Source organism: Gobio gobio (genome assembly GCF_949357685.1).
Source record: "Gobio gobio genome assembly, chromosome: 13".
Taxonomy (NCBI): Eukaryota; Metazoa; Chordata; class Actinopteri; order Cypriniformes; family Gobionidae; genus Gobio; species Gobio gobio.
The window spans coordinates 34306465-34328772 of record NC_137106.1 but is presented as its reverse complement, the minus strand read 5'-3'; the positions used below and the strand labels follow the sequence as shown (position 1 = coordinate 34328772).

Genomic DNA, 22308 nt, shown 5'->3' with positions numbered 1-22308 from the left:
TAAATGCAGTGTTGACACTTTTATTGGTATGATCGTAAGTAATCGATCTCCTGTTTCACACAACATGAGTGTGGAAGCAGTATTTCAGCGGCAGCACCTCAAACCGTTATAGCTTAATAAGCTGTAGCTCCATTCACTGATGGCAGTGCATTCACTGCGTGGAACATTCCTGCACTCGGACCACGTAAGGATCGTTCTTAATCCCGACCATCTGCTGGATTTCTGTGGATGGGGCTGAGGGTTTTGCATTGAATGTAGTTAGATACAGACAGTATCATATCCATTTATGGCAAGCTGTATTTGCATTTGTTCCTTTTCTAGTTATATTTAATTAGTAGCTAAACAGAATTAGTAAACAGGCTACTTTCTCATTACATTTAAGCTACTTATTTATTTGCTACTGGTATCCAATGTATCCAATGTATTTATCTCACTTGTACAAATTCATACTATTTGTCTAAACCCCAGTGACGGGGTGGGGTTATGGGTAGTTCATTCATACAAATACAAATTGTAGAGGGTGCTCGCTGCAGAGCCAAATGGACAATATTATCTGCCTGCAATATCGAAGACTGCACTTTTAGGACCGCCACAGTTTCAAGACTGCATTTCTAGGCCCCTAGTTTTGTTTTTGTGTGTGTGTGACAGCGCCACCTAGTCAACTTTAATCCAACAGAGGATACCTGATTCAAACGCTTTCCACCTTATTTTAAACAAAACAGCAGGCACGCCCATTTTAAACTTAATTACTTAAATTAGTATAAATATTTCCAATGGGTAGGTTTAGGACTAGGGGTTGGTTAGGACAATATATCAATTAAACTTTATCAATTAAACAACTAAATCATTGCTAGGGTCCTAGAACTGCGGTCCTAGAAATGTGGTCCTGAAAATGCAGTCTCCGGGTTTAGCTAGAGCTCTAGCTCCCCCAGTCCCACTTGACAAACTCACAAAATATGTACGATTTATCAAAAATCTTACAAATTCATATGAGTGAGGTCGTACAAATTCATACTAGTAGCTGTTTAGGCACATTAAGTAACCGTCCCAAGTCTTAGAATGTATTCTAGCTTTACTAGCATTCTACTACTGTAGTCAGAATAAAAATAACTTAGTACGATTTTTTATTTAACTACATAAGTAGCCATTCTGACTAATAATAACAAATGCCAAGTAAAAAGCAAGTAGTAGTTAAAGGTCCTGTTCTTCGTGATCCCATTTTTCAAACTTTAGTTAGTGTGTAATGTTGCTGTTAGAGCATTAATAATACCTGTAAAATTATAAAGCTCAAAGTTCAATGCCAAGAGAGATATTTTATTTAACTGAAGTTCCCTTTCAAAGCCTACAGCGAACGGCCGGTTTGGACTACATCCCTGTACATCCTGCTTTAATGACGTCAGTAGAACAGTTTGTCGACTAACCTCCGCCCACAAGAATGCGCAAAAAAGGGGGCGTGGTCTTGTTGTTCTCATGTGGAGAAGAGGAAGTGTTGCGTTCATGGTCGCGTTCGGTTGCGTTTGTAGAGTGTTTGTCGCCATGTCGTCCAGACGCTGTTATTTTCATCCCGGAGTCAAATCACCTTTGTTTCGCCTTCAGGGACGCTGTAGTTTGAGCGCATGCATCTCCCCGTTATAGTAAGAAGCGTGACCTTTCCGGGCAACGTGCGCTAAGCTGCTGTCGAATCACAACACGGGAACCGATGGCACAATCAGAACTCGTTAAGTATTTCTGAAGGAGGGACTTCATAGAATAAGGAAATCTTCGAGCCGTTTTTAGGACAGTGAAAACAGCGGTATACAGATAAGTAAATTGTGTGAAAAATACAGTGTTTTTTTACACGCGAAACATGAACACATGTTATATTGCACACTGTAAACACAATCAAAGCTTCAAAAAATCAGGAAAAACGGGACCTTTAAAAAAAAAAAAACTATAGCCTAAGATTAAAAAAATAAATAAATACTACTTTGTTCTAAGGAATAAACACTAAAACGGCTTGCCATAGTCCGTGGTTTTCTTTACCTTTCCGTCGACTTCAAACCCTAAATCAACAGCACTTCTCACTGAGAGGCGCAGAGTGACACACGTATCAAGTATTGCGAGCGTCAGTCTGAGCCAATCCGTGATGACGTCCTGCGTTCTCTCTCCCAATCCAAACAGTAGGGTAGAGAGAACAGCCGTTATACGGATGATCCCAGGCAGAGGCTGGCGCAAAACTAGTTTGTTTAAACAGCTCGACCGTTATGATGAGGGGTTTGCTCCGTCTTCCCGCTTTATATGCAGTTAATTATACCTATCTTTAATTTGTTTAAGATCTTATGTGTGTTCTATCGACTTATCGGAGACATTTCGAGTTTTTAATCCATCTTCAGTCGCGTGTGGACAGCGTACGCTGCCTGAGGAGAAGACACTTTTGATACCTTTTGGATGGAGGGCTGGCGCGGATAGCAGTCGGTCAGTGACTGTGTGGATTAATCTGGGGGGAAGTACTTGTAAAGGTGCGGTGGTGAGAAGGTCTCCCTGCTGAGATTTGATTTGACTTCCCGGGTTTAATGCGGACGAAAGCTCGCGCTCGAGCGAGGTGCGTCGACGGGCGGGAGGAGAATGGCACGAGCTTCCGCGCTTCTGAGGGGAAAACAAGTACTTGGCTTCCTTGAGGGGCGTTGGGCACATTGCGCAGGAATTTGACTGTCCCTCAGTACGTTTTTGGAGATATCAATCCGTTACTTCGAAAGGGGAAAAAATCCCATTGGATTTTAGTGGTTTTGGATATGGGCTTTGGGGTGTTGGATGCCTTCACATCACGCGCACCTTTGAATTTAGTGTGAGTCCAATGGAGCACAACATGGGAAAATATGACAAGTGAGAAGATTCGGTTCCTCTGACCCTCGGTACTTCAAGCTGGACTGGCGTTCCTTCAGCTAGGTAAACTTTTCTGTCTGAATATTGAATGGTTTGTCACATTGAACTGTCCCTTCTCGACCTTCTTAAAGAATCGGTGCCGAGAGTCCGGATCTCTTGCCAGAGTGTCTATATGTCTTTGGCAGATCGGGCTGTGGTTTTTAGGCAAGGTCAGTATATCTTCAGGAGTAGCCTATACAATATTTTATTTTGCTCTCAAAAATGCGAAACAACTAGCTACATTGAGACGGTTTATTGTAGCATATTGTAGCCTATCTACTCTGTGCATTAAAGATATAGCCATGATTTGGTCTGAGTGCTTGTATAGTTCAGATAATGGGATGGATGGGTTTGTGTGTGTGTGTGTGTGTGTGTGTGTGTGTGTGTGTGTGTTGGGCGGTGAAGGGGGTTATGTTGAAAGACTAGATCAAAATCAATTCCTTTATATGCACCCACATCCGTAATCTGCTCTATTTTAAGTAATGGTGACATTAAGAGTGACATTTTCTGTGTCATATATATATATATATGTATCTCGATGGTACAGGAGGCATTTCCCAGACATATGTGCACTTGGTTTTTATGTATTTATTTTTGTTTGTTATAAAAGGGATATTTTCTTTTACTGGAGAAGGAGAAAGACAAGATAAATAAATAAATAATTTATATTGTAATTTTCCCTAAAATGCATGTTTAGTAGTCGTTTGTGTGTGAATGAATAGATACGAGTTGTCTTCCTAGTTATATCTTATATGTTGGGTTATATATATATATATATATATATATATATATATATATATATATATATATATATATATATATATATATATATATATATATATAATTTTATTTTTAATTATGAGGGGATATTAAGTGCCGTAGAGATGAAATGGAGCATTTTACAGGAGTCTTTGGATATATATTTAGATGTTTGAGTTGTATGCAGCTTATTGATTATCCTGAATACCTACCATGAGATTTTATGGCTATTTAGACAGATTCTTGTCATTGCTATTTCGGCATTATTGTCATTTGCTATACACCTAAAATATGTACAGCAATATGAACTGCTCTTCCTCAGCCTCTGTTACAAAAAAAGTTAAATTAACACAAAAATTATGTTTTAAATAAATCCTCACATGCTTTATTTGTGACTCTCTTGGGCATTTAGAATGTTTTGTAAATCGCTTTTTTTTTTGACAATACTTTCTATAAACTATCAATGATATATAATTTATGTTCTAAAAATTATATTTTATATCTAAATGCTGAATAATATGCCATACAGATATCTTTTATTTTAAATGGAGTCAAATTCCATCAGTTACACAGAAAATTTTGTAATTTTGTCTTGAATTACTTGAAAAGAAATGCAATTACTTATATATTGTTGTTTTTAAGTTCACAAAAACACCAATATATGAGATACATTGATTGATATGAAGCTGCTGTATATTTTTGGCCACAATGTTTGAGCTGTCACACACAGTAGATGGTTAACTGAACTGCAGCACCTCTTCCACTGGCTGGTGGTGCTATAATTCAATTTATGGCTCACACAGCAGCTCTGAGAGCACACTGTCTTTCTGGATAGGAATGTGGGAAACTATAGGGATGTGGGAAACTATGGTTTTATCATGCTGACAACACTGTATATAAGGAAAGAGGGTTATATACTTTATATTTGGGTATTCATATTAGAGTACAGTAACAAACTACATATTTAATGTGTGGTTGTTTTGTGGAGCTGTCTCCATATTGAACTCAAAGTTGACTGTAGCCAATTATTTGAACATTTACTACAGTAGATGTAGCATTGTTTCCCATTCATTGCGTAACATTTAAATTAGCATGTTTTCCAGAACCACGGACAGCTCCTAAAATGCCTGTGTGCTGTGTTGTTGAATGTGCTGCCATGATGCCAGAAAGTCCTTCAGACTTGTTTAATTACTCTTGCTGAGCTTAGACACATGATATGATGAGATGGAGCCAAGAAGCCAGCAAGAGCGCAATGATTCCCACAGCTTGTGTGATTGTTTGAGTAAGAAATTGAAAAGGGTAAAAAAAAAATATATATAATAATGCTCTAGTAAAACTGAGCTTTCCTTAAAATGGTGCAACTATAGCAGGCCACAATCACAGCAGACCTGGTAAGTTGATTTATAGTCATACAGTAAGCTGTAAGCTGCTTGTTCCAGATACTGTAGATGTTACATGTGTGACTTTGCACATTAATAATTAGGAGACATGTTAACAGTGCTGAGAAGGTGAAACCTAATATGCCTCTGTTTGCAGATGCCTGGGGAAGCAGCCATGTCTCTGGCTTGTTCCTGTGCAATTTTACTTCAAATACAGGCCTAGAAATGAAAGGAACCTGAAGACTATGTATATGTGCATGGTTGAGTAAAGGCTAATCCTATAATTCTTTCTTTAGTTTGTATGGCTTTGGACTAAGGTTAAATCATCTCTCTCAGTCAATCATCCATGTTGTTTTCTGTGGGAGATTTGTACAGTATATCTGCTCTGATTGGTATAGAGTATTTACAGGCTTGGGTGGCCAGCTGTTGCGTGTCCTTTCCCTGAATTCAGTCATCTAAAACAGATTCATTGAACACAATAGATCTGTGACTCAACCAGATGAATGTAAACATGTCAAAAAAGATTAGATACTGAATATGAGGTCACATCCCAACCTTTAGTGCACATTCTGACCTCCTCTAACTTTTGAGATATGCCACTCAAGATATTCAGGAAAGTATTCACAGCGCTTCACTTCTTCCACATTTTGTTATGTTACAGCCTTATTCCAAAATTGATTAAATTCATTGTTTTCCTCGAAATACCTCAAAAAACAATACCCCATAATAATAACGTGAAAGAAGTTTGTTTGACATCTTTGCAAATGTATTAAAAATATTGCCTGACTGGCAAGCATCATGTCTGGATGAAACCAGGCACCGCTCATCACCTGGCCAATACCATCCCTACATTGAAGAATGGTGGTGGCAGCATCATGCTGTGGGGAGGTTTTTCAGCGGCAGGAACTGGGAGACTAGTCAGGATTGAGGGAAAGATGAATGCAGCAATGTACAGAGACATCCTTGATGAAAACCTGCTCCAGAGCGCTCTGGACCTCAGGCGAGGGCAAAGTTCATCTTCCAACAGGACAACGACCCTAAGCACACAGCCAAGATAACAAAGGAGTGGCTACGGGACAACTCTGTGAATGTCCTTGAGTGGCCCAGCCAGATCCCAGACTTGAACCTGATTGAACATCTCTGGAGAGATCTGAAAATGGCTGTGCACCGATGCTCCCCATCCAATCTGATGGAGTTTGAGAGGTCCTGAAAAGAAGAATGGAGAAACTGCCCAAAAATAGGTGTGCCAAGCCTGAAGCATTCATACTCAAAAAGATTGTAATTTGTGCCAAAGGTGCTTCAACAAAGTATTGAGCAAAGGCTGTGAATACTTATGTGAATGCGATTTTTGGACCCACTTTATATTAGGTGGCCTTAACTACTATGTACTAACATTTTAATTAATCATTTGATACATTGCACTTATGGTGTACATACATGTTTTTACATTGTACTTACATTTTTAAAAAATACCTGCATGTAATTACATCTGTAATTCATTTCTGTAGTTACATTTGTAATTACACTGTTGACACTTCCCTTACACCTAACCCTACCCTTAAACTTACACATACCACCACACCTGTCCCTAACTCTACCCGTATCCCACCTCAATATCAGCAAAAGTGTTTTGCAATACAATTTGAACACAGTAAGTACATTGTACTTACTTTTTGATGTAAGTACATAGTAGTTAAGGCCACCTAATATAAAGTGGGGCCCGATTTTTTTAATATATATATATATATATATATATATATATATATATATATATATATATATATATATATATATATATATATATATATATATATATATATATATATATATATATATATATATATATATATATATTTTTTTTTTTTTTTTTTTTTTTTTAATACATTTGCAAAGATTTCAAAGAAACTTATTTTGTGTTGCCATTATGGGGTATTGTTTTCAGAATTTTGAGGAAAATAATTAATTTAATACATTTTGGAATAAGGCTGTAACATAACAAAATGTGGAAAAAGTGAAGCACTGTGAATACTTTTGCGGATGCACTGTATGCCAATGGTTTCCTCAAAAAGTTACACCTCAGATTCCCCAGGTTTTTCTTTTATTACAGGTCTGCACCGGTTAAAACAAACCTGCAGTGTTTCTGCAGATGCTGTGAGGCACCACCTGAATCTTCTGGAAGCTATTTTTGAGTCGCAGAGGACAGAGTCACTGGGATGTAAAAAGCTTTTGGGCAGGCGTTCAGGAAATATTTGGCGAGAGACGTAAACTGAAACAATTCCAGTCAAAACAGCCAGATTTTGAAGAAGCATAAAATCACAACATAGCCACAGTGAGGTCATGATCAGCACTAAACGTTCGGAGATGGGGAAAGTCTGGTTGTTGTCAGAGTGACAGGAGAGGCGGAGAGGTAAAATGGCAGAGGTTCGAGTGGGAGTCACTTTAGGGGGTGTTTGTCTGTGATAATGAGCTGTCACTGCGGCTCTGGTGCCTTGTTTTGATCTTGCCACCCTATTGCTTTAAGCAAGAGAAAAGTGACAGCTGTGAATAGAAATAGATTCTGTGCACAAAGGCCAATGAGGCTATTATGCCATTAGTTATGTGTATGTGTTGGAGAGTGGAGAATTTCTTCTGTGTTCAGAGGAAATGTGTGTTGCCCTGTGTCTGCAGCACTGTCTTATACAGGACAGTGGTAGATGTGGTCTACTGAGAATTGAACAGAGAAAAAACTATTTACCATCTGCCACATCTACATTTGTGAGGAAACTGGGTCATAGATAGACATTGAATAATGCCGGTAATCAAACCATTGACATTGAGACATTTCTCAAAATATCTATTCCACAGAAGAAAGCCATACAGGTTTGTAGCTATATGATGATTTTATGACAGAATTTCAAGTTTAGGGTTAAATCCCTTTAAGATTTATTGCACTGTGGCATTTTTATTGACAGTAGGCACATTTTCCTTCAAATTGCTTTACTGTAACAAAAAATACAAAGCATTTAAACTAAGTTTAAATTTAGTTTTAAATCATTTCATTTAAACCACAATAAATTAAATTCATTACAAAAATCCACATTCATTTCAACATTAAATTAGTGCTGTCACAATACTGTCATTTATAACTGCGATTCAAAACCCTGAAAAATATTGATATACCATTTTTTGTTACCATGGAAAAACTGTTTATGTGAATACTTGCCAAGAAGGGCATTTTGACATAATTGTGTGATTACGCACAATTTGGTGGTATAAGCACAAAACTTGAAAAAATTAGTAAAATTATGCATAGTGAGTGAGAATAACCAGGTGTGTGTCAACTTGCTGTTGGATAGAAGAGTGATAGAAAGCTCAGTAGGTATCGGTGTTTCAATTCGATACTGCAGGAAATTAGTAAGGGAACCGTTTCAGATATTTCGGTATCAATACGTATCGTGTTGATAAATGACATTTTTGACAACACTACATTACATTAATGAGTATGGTGGGTGGGTTTAGTTGAAATGTGTCATTTCATGTCAATGCAAATAGCCTTTAAAAAAATCTTTGATGCAAAATAAAATTAGCATTGTTTTGTTTTTATATATAGGGGTATGATCTTTGGGTATATTCTTGACAGATTTGCACACGTATTTGTGTACTCAATTAACACTGACTTCCATTAAATGTAGTGGAGGAGACCATAAAATGAGCATTGTGATCCAAAGCACTAATGGAGTCAGAAGATTACAGAAGTGGTGATATTCTGTGCAGTTTGTTGTGGTGGTGTCACTTAAAGCCTTTGGTGACTGAAGCTTCATCAGGCCTCTCTGATCTAGGAATAAATCATCAGCATGCATTAGCTGTCAACTGCATTAGCATATCGCCACTACCTTCTGCTTTCCTCTGTATAGAGCAAAGCCGGTGTCATCCATAACAAGATTAATAGTTCTTAGCTAACCAAAGCTATCCCTTTAAAGTAGCGCATATATATATATATATATATATATATATATATATATATATATATATATATATATATATATATATATATATATATATATATATATATATATATATATATATATATACACACACACACGTATTCGTACCGAACCTTTTCGGTACAGGGCTTTCGGATCGGTGCACATGTGAACGGTTCCGAATGCAATCTTTAAAGGGCACCTATTATGTCCCTTTTTACAAGATGTCATATTGGTCTTGGGTGTCCCCAAAATGTGTCTGTGAAGTTTCAGCACAAAATACCCCACAGATAATTTATTATAACGTGTTGAAAATGTCATTTTGACGCCTCTCTATAAAAAGCACTGTTTTGGTGTGTACCACTTTAAATGTAAATGAGCTGCATATCCCCGCCCCATCTTTAGAAGAGGGCGTAGCATATACAGTACATCTCTCCTGTGTTAAAATGGCAGTGTCAGTCAAACCTTGCGGGCGGGCCTTTGCAGTGTGATGTCACACTGCAAAGAATCTGAGAACAGCTTGTTCTGAAACACTGCTTATGATTTTTGGGGAATAAAAAAAAATACTGGGTGGATTTTAATCGTTATAGGGTGGTTGTTTACACACTGTCAACACACATTTATGTTCAAACATCATGTAAAAGTGGATTTTGCATAATAGGTGCCCTTTAACAGTCAACAGTCGGCTTGTTTTAAGCCTGGAACACACTTCAATCCTAGTTCCCACACGAACATATTAAGTATTCAGTCCATTTTATCATGCAATTCAAACGATAAATCTTTAATCTCTTTAATGTGACGTGACTGATCACTGTATAGGCGCGTCAGTTCAAGCGGTAGCAAGGCGCGCGAGTGAATCATCTCTTCCTAAAGAATAAATATGAATTAATATATCTTAAGGTATGTTGAGGATACATTACAACTTTACTGAAATGTATCATATGTTGTGTAATCGCTCAATCTGTGTTTCAACCGCGGAAAGACAATAAAACAGCTTGTAAACAATGTCACGTAGCATCACATTTACCTCAGAAGTCATTCAGTATCCACAGCTGTTAGTTCACTAGGGAAACGAACTCTTTCAATTAAAGGTCCCGTTTTTCCTGTGTTTTTGAAGCTTTGATTGTGTTTACAGTGTGCAATATAACGTGTTCATGTTTCGCGTGTAAAAAAAATGTATTTTTCACACAATTTACTTATCTGTATACCGCTGTTTTCACTGTCCTAAAAACGGCTCGAAGATTTCCTTGTTCTATGATGTCCCTCCTTCAGAAATACTTAACGAGTTCTGATTGTGCCAGCGGTTCCCGTGTTGTGATTCGACAGCAGCTTAGAGCACATTGCCCGGAAAGGTCACGCCTCTTACCATAACGGGGAGATGCATGCGTCAATATGAGATGCATGCGAAAATAACAGCGTCTCGACGACATGGCGACAAACACACTTTAAAAACGCAACACTTCCTCTTCTCCACGTGGGAGAGCATCAAGACCACGCCCCCTTTTTTGCGTATTCTTGTGGGTGGAGGTTAGTCAACAAACTGTTCTATTAACGTCATTAAAGCAGTAAGTACAGGGATGTAGTCCAAACCGGCCGTTCGCTGTAGGCTTTGAAAGGGAACTTCTGTTAAATAAAATATCTCGCTTGCCATTGAACTTTGAGCTTTATAATTTTACAGGTATTATTAATGCTCTAACAGCAACATTACACACTAACTAAAGTTTGAAAAATGGGATCACGAAGAACAGGACCTTTAATATATGCCCTATATTAGCCTATATATTCATTATATTTTACTGAACCTGTTACTGATGTCTTGATTATTTAATGTATGTTTAAATAAATCTGTCATGAAAATGACAGCCTCTGTGTATAAATGATTATATTCCAAAAACGAATTGGAGAAGAAAATATATAATTAGATTTAGAAGTTAATGCAAAAACTGCCTTATGTAAAGCTTTTGAGTGTTGATTTATTATATCTAAAAATAAATAGCAACTGAATTTAGGCTAATAGTTTGGGCTCTGTTGTCAGTAGAAAATATCAGTTTACATTTCCAAAGATTCCTTTTGCCATTATTTGTAATAATCCAGTGAGATTTTTGAATGCACAAGGAGTCAATGACTCAATGATGGTGAGATCAGAGCATACCGGCTGTTGTCAGACTCCTTGTGCATGCAACAATCTCACTGGATTATTACAATGAATGGCAAAAGGAATGTGTAGAAGTGTAAACTGGTATTTCCTACTGACACACTACAGCAAAGGATATAAATAACTGGCTTAAAACCTTTTTTTTTGGGGGGGGGGGGGGGGGGGGTATACTAACGTGCCTAACACTTTTGTTTTCTCTGATCTCTGTTATAGGGCTTTTCGGCGATGCCAGTCTCATGTCTAATCTTTTGCAAATATTTAATCTTGTATTCACAAGGTGAAAATAGGATAAATATTTGTTGTGTTCTGAGAAAGGAAGTGTTTTATTTTGATGAGTGCATCTGAGCATTAGACATGGTCTTATCTGATGTGATCAGATTACAGGCATAGAAGAGCCATTCACATCATGGATGGCCTTAATCTGGTCCAGGTGCCGCATACTTGTGCAATCAATCACATGTGTGCGTAAATTCACATGACAAAGCAGCATAAGCTCTACTATCACATCCAAGATGTTAAATGTTTAAGTAAATTTCACATATGAAATTAAGTTAACTCTACTTAACTAAGTTAAATAAAATGAACAAAGAAAATAAGTAATTTGAACTTGGCCATTAAAGGTTAAGTAATTTCTACTTAGTTTAAGTTTTCTTTACAATACTTTTAACTCAAACAAAATAACACCAAATTAAACCACAGATTTAAAGTGTAGGCTTTACTTAGAAACATCTACAGTAAGTAAATAATACAGTAGATATGGTGTAGACACCATATCTACATAATAGTGAACTCAGTACCCACCCGAACACAGAGACTTCAATACTTGGTACACAAAAATCAAGAGGATTTGACTAGATAAGTACAATTACATACTATATTTTTTCTTGTTTCTGGGGAAAAAAAAATACAAATGAAGCGAGTTTCTCCTTAAAACAAGAAACATTTTCTTCCAATGGGGTAAGCAAAATAATCACAAACCGAAATAGTCACAAACATAATAGTCACAAACAGAAACAATAAAAGAGATTTCAATCAGAAACAAGATTATTTTTCTTACCCCATTGGCAGATATTTTTTCTTGTTTTAAGCAAAAACTCGCTTCATTTTGATAAAGTTTTCCAGAAAACAAGAACAAATATCTTATGTAATTTTACTTATGTAGCAAATGCATCTTGATTTAAGAATGTTTAGATATTTAGACTGGAAACCAGACAAAAATACTAAATAAGAAAATATTTTGTTTAGTACACGAATATTCTATGAATATGCAAATGAGCCCTGCCTCACACCAGCTCAGAGACCCACTCGGTCAACTTTTACTCAAGTTACTGTATTAAACGCTGCACAAAGGTTTCGCTCTTTACAACGTTGACACATAATGGCAATTAATATGATAAGTCTTTTGCTTGACTACATTATCAAACAGCTAATAATGTGTTGCTTATGTTACATAAACCTTGTTCCCATTCGCCATCTCAGTCTGCCTTCTAAAAATCAGTATCCTTAGAAACGCTTTAAACATCATAGAACGTCAGTGAAGAAAGGCATATAGTTCATCATAACATTGCAATATACATCATATACATAATTCCCCCACCATATTGTTAAATGTACGCAATTTTTCATATCAACAGAAACATATACCGGTATGGCTTCTTTTGAGACTCCCCTGCTTCAGAGCATAGTAATGATGATATGCTAAAGCCTGCCCACATTGACGTGATTGGTTACAACGTAGTTTGTCACGTTAGAAACACCTGCGATTCCTAACCGTGTTTTTGAAACTGTCATTGGTTCACTGCAGTTTTAAAGACAAAATACTCAGCAATTGAGTTGACTTAAGTTATGATTTTGCACATGGTTTGTCTGAAAGCATATAAAAAACACCACATAATGTAGACATAAACAACATTCAAAACTTGATTTTCACCACAGGGGGTCTTTAATAGTGGTAAAGTGCAGACCAGTGACTTTGCTGAGCTGATCTGAGGGAGTAAAGCATTGTAACACTGTCTGATACAGTGGGCGGTATCTGATACAGCTCCCCTGCTGCAAACATGCTGGCCAGGTTTGGTTTGCAGTAAGCTGATCTTACTAAAGTAAGCAGATATTGAGTCATAAAAGAGGTCTGCAGCAACTATAAAATGAGACGGTACCACCCAGCATGATAGATATACTCACTTAAGTGGTAAAGAGCACATTAAAGCTCTTTCTGTATCCTTGCACCAGTTTCTGGTAATGGAAATGGCTGCTTATCTACAGGCGTACACAAGCACAAACTATAAAGAGCGGCTAGGAGATGTGTCCTACGCCAAGAGACCCTAATTGCACTTCACTTGGCCCAGCTGATGAAGATAAAGATTCGGTAGGTGCATTTATTGCATATATGATTACCTCCTCTGGCCTCTGTCTCCTGCACATATTGACACTAAATGATGGACTGAAATAGATGTATGCACATCTGTATTCAGGGTGAACGTCAGACTATAATGGCTTAATGCTGTCTCTCTCCCTCTCACTATGGCCCTGAGAGGCTCAAAGCAGATATAAGTCTGCCAACAGCTGGGCGGAATACAAATGCACCACCATCCCGCTCTCTCATTAGCCTGTGATTTATCACACACCACAAACTATTTCAGGCCTGTGTTTAATAGGGGCTTCTTGTGACCTATGTGGATCGGTTATTTTCTATTTACTTACTTACAGTACTTGCTGGAAAGCACAAGTTGGGGTGGCACAAGCTAACAAGTATTAATTACTAAATTATATGAAGTATATTGGCTAAATGTCTGGGGATAGTTAATTCAGCCTTGATGATACTTTACATGAAAAAAAAAAACTGAACGGCTGAAGGTTTCGAAGTTCCTCTGAGATGAGATGAATAGAAGCTGTCAGTTATTTTGCTCTATCATACTAACTGAATTTTACTGTAAGGTAAAACCTTTTCACTAATAACTGGCTGTAATTAACAAAGTCAGGTCATGCTCCATCTCTCGAGAGGAACATTTTCTTTTTTTTGTAATATTTAATGATGACAGAATTTCAATTTTTGGGTGAATTTATCCACTGGTTTCACAATAACAGGTTAGGTTCTAACAAAAGTCATTTATATAATTAGCAAAAGGTATAGAGGCAAAGCATCTTTTTAATTCTAAGGGTACATTTACACAACAGTCAACATGTTCAAATTATCCCCTTTCACTTGGATCCGTGAAAATGACTAAAAACTAGGGATGGGCATTTTTGTCAATTTTTCAAGTACTGATAATTCTCAAAAACGAGTACTCAGGGGCGGGGCATGTCCAACATAGTGATCATGAAAATATTTGGTAACACTTTATGTTTGTCCCTGTTTTACACATTTGACATGTAGTAATACATAATATTATAATATTATAGTAATACCTAGTTACATGCAACTAACCCTAAACCAAACCTTCACCCTAACCCTAATTATATAGTAAGCACATGTAGTTAGTTAATATTACTTAGTACTTAGGCTAATTGTATAATTACACTGTAATAAGAACACATTACAATTAAGTGCAACCAAATATTTTAATTATGCACTGTTACATAAATTAAATTTGGTGCTGCACATCTTCAGTTAACTGTATTTTCATCTATAGTATCAATTGATTCAAGAAGTCCCTGCATTTTCGAAGCCATGACCAGAAACTATTTTTAATTAAAACATAGGCCTACTGTTGAAAAAATATCATAAGTAAAAATAACGCTGCTGGCAGGTCAATAAACTCAACCAAACACATCCTATGAGATTAATCATACATATAGCATAAAATAATATTTGCTTATCTGAATGTGTAACTTCCATTGTGGATGCACTCTTCCCATAACAGCAATGCTGAAACATGGGCAACTAAAGCAAAAGTTATTTACAGCATTCTATTACAATGGTGTTCTCATTAAAATGTTATGTGTATGGCAAAGTGGCGCTGCACATCTTTTACTTAACTGTATTTTCATAATCAAAGTGATTCCAGGCTTCACTGCATGCTTTTAAATCTATAGTTTCACTTTATTTCGCAGTCTGGATGGCATGCTGTCCTAATACTAACCAATCAGACCTCAGGTACTGCCCAAAAATCCTGCAAAGTAGCAGCGATAATCGGTTTCATGATCAATCGTCGTCTAGTCGGTACCAAGTCAGTACTGAAATGTTTAACTTTGAGCACTGTTGAGTGCCCATTGTGCTCACACGCTCATCAAATATGTCTGTGATTGGCTACAATGATCAGCGCTTCAAAAACATGTTGTAAATATACATTCATGAATTACACAGAATTACACTATTACACAGATACACACTGGAGTGTTCCAAGGAAGCTTGTGCTTTCAAATTCTCCCGCTCCAGTTTCCGCTTTCAAAACACTTTTAAACACTTCTGTGTGCTTTCAAATGCTCCCGTGTGTTGATTATTGTAGCCAATCATAGACATATCCGATGAGCGCGTGAACACAATGGGCAATCAGAGGTGCATATGATTCTGCTGAAACAGTGAGCGCAGTGAGCGCTACTTTTGATAACACTAGTCACGTCCAAGTACTCATGCACATCCCAATTAAAAAGCTGTATTATGCATGCCAGGCCAGTAGTTGGCGATTTCTCTACACGCCTATAGACTGAACACGTTATACGCATGGGCATGATGTTACCGTTTTCATAAATTTACGTTTTTGTAGTTTACACAGAGCCGGTGTCGTTTTCAAAAACTTGCACTGTGAAACCAGTTTTCAAAAGTTTGCATATTGAGGTCTTTAAAACGCAGTGGTCATGTAAAAAAAATTACATATAAAAATATGTTTTTGGTACAAGAAACTTAAACCAACATGATAAATGGTTGGTTTTGGCGAACAACACAATTGAATCGAATTGATATTATTTCTGTTTTGTTTTTTGTAAAAACAAATTAAAATAACAATAATCCAAAATGTCAAGGTTTAAAATCAAGCTGCTTTGTGCTATAGTGTAGTAGGCTAAACAAAAAAATACCTCATAGCGCCACCTAGCTTCTAACCAGCATTATTACCGTTTTCTTTTCTTTTTTTCTTTTTTTTTTTGAACACATTCAGCAGTGTGAAAATTGTGACATTGTGTCTAATAATGTGTTGTTTGGCATAAGTTTTGCATGGCATACTGCAGGACGCTTGACATGTCATTTCAAATACATATACAATAAAATAAGTGTATCGTTTTCATTGTTTGACATTCTTTCTGCCTGTGCTGCAAAAAGAGATTCATTTAGTGAAAGACAGGAAACAGGAGTTTAGAAAGGCTTTGATGCTTTGTTGATTCTCATTAAGGAGCTGAAAGGTTGAATAGCTGTTTTAGAGGAGACACCTGGGAGGCCTGAATGGAGGCTGTCACCATGAGTTTATGTCCCAGCGCAGGCAGACGCATGAGCTGAGCAAAGGCCGTCTGTCACTCCAGAGGTGCCACTCACCGTCTCTAGAGATGCCACAGAGAACAATGAGCACCTGGGAGGATTTAGAGATCCTAAAATGTCTGTCAAAGCACTATGAGAGGTTAGACAGGCTCTGTTAGAAGATAAAATAACTATCACATGCTAATGAGCAGTGCTTAATTTGTAAACTAGGAGGTTGGAACAAAGACTGGGGATGTATCTACCATTTAATCTTATTGAACTAGCAAGCGAGTGGCAGTTGACAAAACTACATCTCTTCTGTTAAAATCAACAAATATTTCTACACTGCCACTATATTAATTAATTTAACATACACTATATTGCCAAAAGTTTTGGGCCACCTGCCTTTACATGCACATGAACTTTAATGACATCCCATTCTTAAACCTGACAGAGAAGCGTGATTGGTCACTCAAGAGAACACGTCTCCACTGCTCTAGAGTCCAGCGGTGACGTGCTTTACACCGCTGCATCCGACACTTTGCATTGCACTTGGTGATGTAAGGCTTGGATGCAGCTGCTCGACCATGGAATCCCATAGAACCGCACTGTTCTCGAGCTAATCTGAAGGCCACACGAGGTCTGTAGCTATTGAGAAAGTTGGCGACTTCTGCGCACTGTGAGTCTCAGCATGCGCTGACCCCACTCTGTGATTTTACGTGGCCTACCACTTCGTTGATGAGTTGCTGTTTATTCACAATTGCGTTCATTTTGTTAAAATACCACTAACAGTTGACTGTGGAATATTTAGAAGTGAGGAAACTTATTGCACAGGTGGCAACCTATGACTGTACCATGCTTGAATTCACTGAGCTCCTGAGAGCGACCCATTCTTTCACAAATGTTTGTAGAAGCGTCTGCATGCCTAGGTGCTTGATTTTATACACCTGTGGCCATGGAAGTGATTGGAACACCTGAATTCAATGATTCAATGATAACACAATACTTTTGGAAATGTAGTGCATATTAGTACAAGTCATAGCATGTCTTTCTTTCAGAGGAATATGGTGGAGAATCCACTTAACTCTTTTCCCGCAAGTGTCTTTTAAAAAAGTTGCCAGCCACCGCCATTTTTGAAAATTTTTACAAAATGTGTATGGCCCCCGGAATATTTGGTTGTATGAATATCTGAACATGCAATATGTCAAAAGAAAATAAAGTTTTATTTTAGCTTCATGCATTCTTTTTTCATCAACACTCAGACGTGGGTATGTTTCATAAAAAATGCAATTTTGCATTAAAAACATTAAGCAGTTTTGATTAATGTAATAGTGCCCCCCCGTACCACATAACAGTGAAAAAATGGAAAGCCAGGAAAATTCCATCAATGTCGGGGAAAGAGTTAAAAAGGTGCCAGATCTAGACTCCAGATCTTTGTTCTAGTTTGTTCCAGAACAAATTAACGAGCTAACAAGCTCTGTGTTAGGGCTCAGGGAATATGAGCAAGGGTGAATTTCTAATCAGCCAGCAGGTGTGAATTAAAAGACCCTACAGCACTTATAGATTGGAGGCCTGATTTTCCCATCAGCAACTTGATCACTAATTACAATTGATTAGACAGTAACTGAGTAATGATTGATCTTACACAGACAGATTTCTGACTATAGGCATAAGATCTGGTTCAGTTTATAGCTTATTCTGGAAAAGAACAACTCATTTTGATTGGTAGATGCTGTCTGAATGACATGTTAAAGGGGCTATGTGAAATAATTTTCATGTATTAAGCATTTTTTTTATTGGCAATGTGTGAAACTTAAAAAAACAAGACCTCCTCCACTTTCTAGGTTGCCTATGAAAGCCTATAGACTGATTTTTATGTGAAGGACTAGGGACAATTGTGCCAGTAAAATCTAAGTATATAATGTTTATTGAAGCTTCCATGAAATATGAAATGAATGCTTATACAATGTTCAGAATAATGCTGAAGGAGCTATACTGTACTGTAATGTTAATTTGTCATGCAAAGTAATTCAAACTATAGGCTAGTCTTGCATATTCTGAAAATATACTTTATAATCAAGCTATCAGAACAGCGCAATTTTAATTACCTCATCAGCCGATGAATTGCAGAGCTGGTGCAAACATATACACATTGATACCATCAGATCTCACCGCCGTCATTTTTTTTGTATGTTTATTTTATTATTGAGATAAAAGTGTGCAGCACATATTTACTAGGGGTGGCACGGTACATGAAAAAACCGTTCGGTTCGCTTGTCTCGGTTCGGAGCGTTTGTGCGCACAGTTAGACGCATGCGCAATGTAGCCGCGTGCCCGTATGTTACCTCAGACAGTGGGTGTCCTTTTCGCGCGAAATAAGAGTTTTGTGTGGACATACAGTAAAAGAAGTAAAAGACAGTAAATGTGGAGTGCTGCAGGTCACATCATGTGTAGAAATGGCAAGTGGGAGAGAGAAGGAAGGCTGCCCGGAGTTGGAGGATGCGGCAGCGAATGCCGGCTTCACACCGCACGCGCAAGCAGTGCGTTGACTTGGCAGGGTAGATTGCAGTGCGTATGGAGAGCGGGCGCCGTTTTGGCAGCGTTTGTCTCGCGCAGCTGAACCGCGGCTCGTGTATTGCAAATACAGACGAATATTGTCCATTCTGTCACATTTTCCGGTGTTCTCTTCCAACCCCTGTCTGTCTCTTGCTTTGATTTATAATGGGCAGCATATATCTGCTGCAAATGCGACCGTGTTCCCCTCTGTCCCAAACACACATGCATATAACATGTTGTATATAAGTAGTTCACATGATAAATGTAACATTAAAGTTAAGATATGCTTCTAGTTTTAATAATTGAAACAGGCCTTTGAAGTTTGGGCAAAAACTTTTGGCAGTGTTGTGTTTTCGTGTATTTTATAATTTTTTTCACAGCGCTGGATGTTATATGATTGTGAAACACATGGAACACTTCACTACATGGTTTCATTATGAAATGTGTTATTTTTCATGTTAATCAGGTCAGCTGCTCATGCTGAATTAAAGCCACAGTGCATTGTTCTGATCAGAATTGACATGATCAACATGGAAAATGTTACGCCAATGTGTCGGACTCTGTAGACAGCGTGAAATGTGTTATTTTTCATGTTAATCAGGTCAGCTGCTCATGCTGAATTAAAGCCACAGTGCATTGTTCTGATCAGAATTGACATGATTAACATGAAAATTGTTACGCCAATGTGTCGGACTCTGTAGACAGTGTAAGCAGGAGAGAGCCAGTCAGGAAACAACTTCTACATGATAAATTTTTTTTTTTAATACTGTATCCTACGGTGGCCGAGACAGCTCAACGCGCTGCAAATGAAGAAAACACATGCAAATAGAAAAAACATCTTCTTCAGTTTGACAACACATGTGCTGCAAAAGTTCACAACACATGCAAATACAAAAACGCGCTGCAAAAAGTCCACAACACATGCAAATACAAAAACGAGCTGCAAAAAGTCCACAACACGTGCAAATAGAGAAACGCGCAGCAAGAAGTCCACAACACGTGCAAATAGAGAAACGCGCAGCAAGAAGTCCACAACACGTGCAAATAGAGAAACGCGCAGCAAGAAGTCCACAACACGTGCAAATAGAGAAACGCGCAGCAAGAAGTCCACAACACATGCAAATATGTGCTGCAACACATTCCAGGCCCGGCGAACTGGCCCTTTCTGCGATGATCTGAATGATGATGATGATGATGATGATGATGATGATGATGATGATTAGGCTACTTTTAGAGTTAAATTAATATTTTAATTTGCACTACAATAATTTATAGTGCATCACATAACTGACGCGCTGTAATAAGATTAGCTAACTCCTCATTAAAAAAATAAAAAATAAACTTGTATAACACCTATCTGTTCTCATTTCTTTTAACTATGGGCCACAAGGGAAATATTAATACATAATTTTAGGTTAAATAGTGTTATCAGAACATGTTGAAGAGCTCTCATCGCTGACTTTTAGTTTCACTTTCTGCAGTGAATAATTAATTGGGATTTGAGTCATAAAATCAAGTAAATTATAAAAAATATATATTATTTATTATTAATAATATTTTTTAACACAAAATAATACCCCAAATCGTTTGTCCTGGCGCCGGGACTGGCATACCAAAACGAAAGTGTTATAATGGAACACCAACAAATGACGAACATTAGTCTTCGGTGGGGTGCACCTGAAAGGTGTTTGTTTGTTTATTTTAACATTCTGATCGTATGTGCATTATGAGCAGGCCTATTTGCAGCTGCATTTTTGTATTTGCATGTTATGAACTTTTGCAGCGCGTTTCTCTATTTGCATGTGTTGTGAGTATTTGCAGCGCGTTTCTCTATTTGCATGTGTTGTGAGTATTTGCAGCGCGTTTCTCTATTTGCATGTGTTGTGAGTATTTGCAGCGCGTTTCTCTATTTGCATGTGTTGTGGACTTTTGCAGCGCGTTTCTCTATTTGCATGTGTTGTGGACTTTTGCAGCGCGTTTCTCTATTTGCATGTGTTGTGGACTTTTGCAGCGCGTTTCTCTATTTGCATGTGTTGTGGACTTTTGCAGCGCGTTTCTCTATTTGCATGTGTTGTGGACTTTTGCAGCGCGTTTCTCTATTTGCATGTGTTGTGAGTATTTGCAGCGCATTTCTCTATTTGCATGTGTTGTGAGTATTTGCAGCGCGTTTCTCTATTTGCATGTGTTGTGGACTTTTGCAGCGCGTTTCTCTATTTGCATGTGTTGTGAGTATTTGCAGCGCATTTCTCTATTTGCATGTGTTGTGAACTTTTGCAGCGCGTTTCTCTATTTGCATGTGTTGTGAACTTTTGCAGCGCGTTTCTCTATTTGCATGTGTTGTGAACTTTTGCAGCGCATGTGTTGTAAAACTGATGAAGATGTTTTCTTTATTTGCTGGTGTTTTTTCTATTTGCATGTGTTTTCTTCATTTGCAGCGCGTTGAGCTCTCTCGGCCACCGTAGTATCCTAAATTGTGGATAATTAAGCTATAAATCATATGCTGAAGTAAATTTCTGGAGTGTTAATGATTAAAAGAAAAAACAACAACAAGAACCGTACAGAACCGAAAACCGTGACCCTAAAACCGTGATACGAACCGAACCGTGGGTTTTGTGAACCGTGCCACCCCTAATATTTAAATATTCATCTAAACGTCGTTCTCAGCTGGGTAGACAGCATCAGGATGTTCGCTAGAACTATATTCCTGCAATTTATTTCCAACTTCTTTTTAATTAGAGAAGAGTGAAAATTGGGTCCTTAAATCACGTTCCGTCTCTTGTACGTTACATGTGCACAAGAGCGAGCATGGGCAATAAGTTGCTGGCTTCGGTTCACTTAATGGCCACCGGTGTCGCTAATAACAGTGTCCTTTAAGACACTGTTTGTTTTTATTTGAAAATCTGAAATCAATAATTCTAAAATAGTAGATCAACATGCAGCAAAGTGGTAGCTCATTCAAATAATGTCTCCTTGAATGGTTGTATAATTGTCGAAAAGTTCAACTTTGTGGTTAGAACTCAGAAGAAAATAAGTATTGCTTTTTAAAAATTTCTTTCAGCTACCTAGTACATTTTTAAATACTAAAATTTGTATCCCTGATTACCTAAAATAGCATAAATACAGTCAATTGACCATTCGCAAAGACCCGCCCTCTTTAGTTACTCTTGCTATGTCCGACAAGCCATGGCACTCTCACGCAGTGAAAACACA

General features: G+C 37.6%; 1 protein-coding gene across 4 annotated transcripts in view; it reads left to right on the top strand.

Moving 5' to 3' along the window:
• Positions 1-2149: 2149 nt before the first annotated feature.
• lrfn5a (leucine rich repeat and fibronectin type III domain containing 5a) overlaps positions 2150-22308 on the top strand; it is a 74066-nt gene continuing 53907 nt past the window's right edge. Inside the window, exon 1 of one of the 4 annotated variants that reach the window (XM_079832451.1) lies at positions 2150-2925. The gene's annotated coding sequence lies outside the window, so the exon portion shown is untranslated. Of the gene's footprint in view, positions 3072-22308 lie in introns of all 4 variants that reach the window. The other 3 variants (XM_079832452.1, XM_079832450.1, XM_079832453.1) reach the window with 3 other exon arrangements.